This window comes from Octopus bimaculoides, chromosome 13 (genome assembly GCF_001194135.2).
Source record: "Octopus bimaculoides isolate UCB-OBI-ISO-001 chromosome 13, ASM119413v2, whole genome shotgun sequence".
Taxonomy (NCBI): domain Eukaryota; kingdom Metazoa; phylum Mollusca; class Cephalopoda; order Octopoda; family Octopodidae; genus Octopus; species Octopus bimaculoides.
The window spans coordinates 56,229,264-56,230,931 of NC_068993.1; positions in this window are offsets into that span (position 1 = coordinate 56,229,264).

The following is a 1,668-nucleotide window of genomic DNA, read 5'->3' on the forward strand; positions in this document are numbered from 1 at the left end:
GTGCGCATGTTTCTGTGAGATTTATTTTAAGTGGTTGATTTTTTCTTTCTTTTTTTTTTGGCAGAATTCAAACCGGTCACTAAAGTAGCAAAGCTCTTTTGTTTATGGTTACCTGAATTGGCTTTTCTATGGATGATACATGTGCCTATGTATAATACATGTGTTCTATAGATAATACATGTCCCCGTGGATAAACTTGCACTCGTGGGTGTGCATTTCACAGAAAACGCGTGTATGCATGTTTCATTACTGTTTAGGTGTATGCGTATATGTCTACTCTAAATCTGTTAGCACCCAGGAGCCCCAAATGGAGAATCTCTGAAATGTTTTACAATTTTCCCCGTCCTTCTGATAAATTTGTATCTGGAGAGTACGAATCCGTCTGCTCCTTTGGTTTTTGGAGAACCAAGCATTTCTAGGTTTCTATGTAGACCCGTTGTTACGTATCCCAGTATACCTATGATAATAGGAACAAATGAAGATATATAGTCTGGTTATAAGAGTTATAGGCTTCACATCAGCTCTCCATAGACGTACTTTTTTCTCCAATTTTTGAAAAGTCTAACATCCGCTGAGTAGCTCGTCTCTACAACGATGTATGAGTTCTGCTCCTTGTCCCATACAACCATATCTGGCCTGTTCTACTTACACAATGCTGCTCTTTTCACTTGAATGTTCCGCTAGTATTCTTTAGTTTTAAAGATGTAGATTTTTGTTTCTGATGTGCCTTTAGTTTGGCCGTCAGGAAACTTGTTCTTGCATATAGCATTGTAAACCATCTTAGAGACAATGTTATGTCTCATGGGGAAGTAATATCTTCCGAACATTTTTGGACAGCTACTGATGATATGAGTAGCATGGCATAATCGACACTTTCTCTCACAATGTAGGGTTTAGAGGTATTCGTGTCTCTTGTTGATCAGGTATTTAATAGTTCCTGTTTTTGGATTGTAAAATTATAGCTTTCTAGGTGAGATGTAATGTACCTATTGCAGGTCCGGGAGAGGCTTCTATTCTTATCAATGTTGCTGGCGTTTTCCAGTATGTGCGACATGTACCCATGCATAACTTTCTGCTGGTCTGATTAGAGTTTCCCAACCAAATCTCTGTTTAAGTAGGTCAGCCCAGCTACCCTCGGTTCACAAGGAGCAGCAGCTATAATCTCAGGGTACTTCTTCAAAAGTTCTATGCCTGATCTTATATTGAGTATACACATGATGTACCCCTTTCTCTCTTTGCTGTTCAGTAGGTATTGTCCAAGTGACACGATGCGTTTACTATTGGTGTGGAAAATTTACCAGTCAGTGTTAGAAAAATATCGAGAAATCAGGAAATACTCATTTTGCCCCATTCACCCATTCACCCGCCCCAAAGTATTCAAATGAAATGTGAATTTTTCCTGCGACCTTTCTTTTCAGGACACCATCATGGAGTACTGGCAAGTTTATAACTTCTCTTGGATGTTACATTTCTGTAATCTAAGAGGGAAAAGTCTACCAAGTACCTTCTGCAATAAATAAATAAATAAATTAATTAATAAAGATACACAGCATCGGTTGACAATAGATATAGGCTATTCAAAGCATAATCTGATACGAGAATATATATATTCTCTTTTATGTAAAGAAAACATATAAATATATATATATATATATATATATATATATA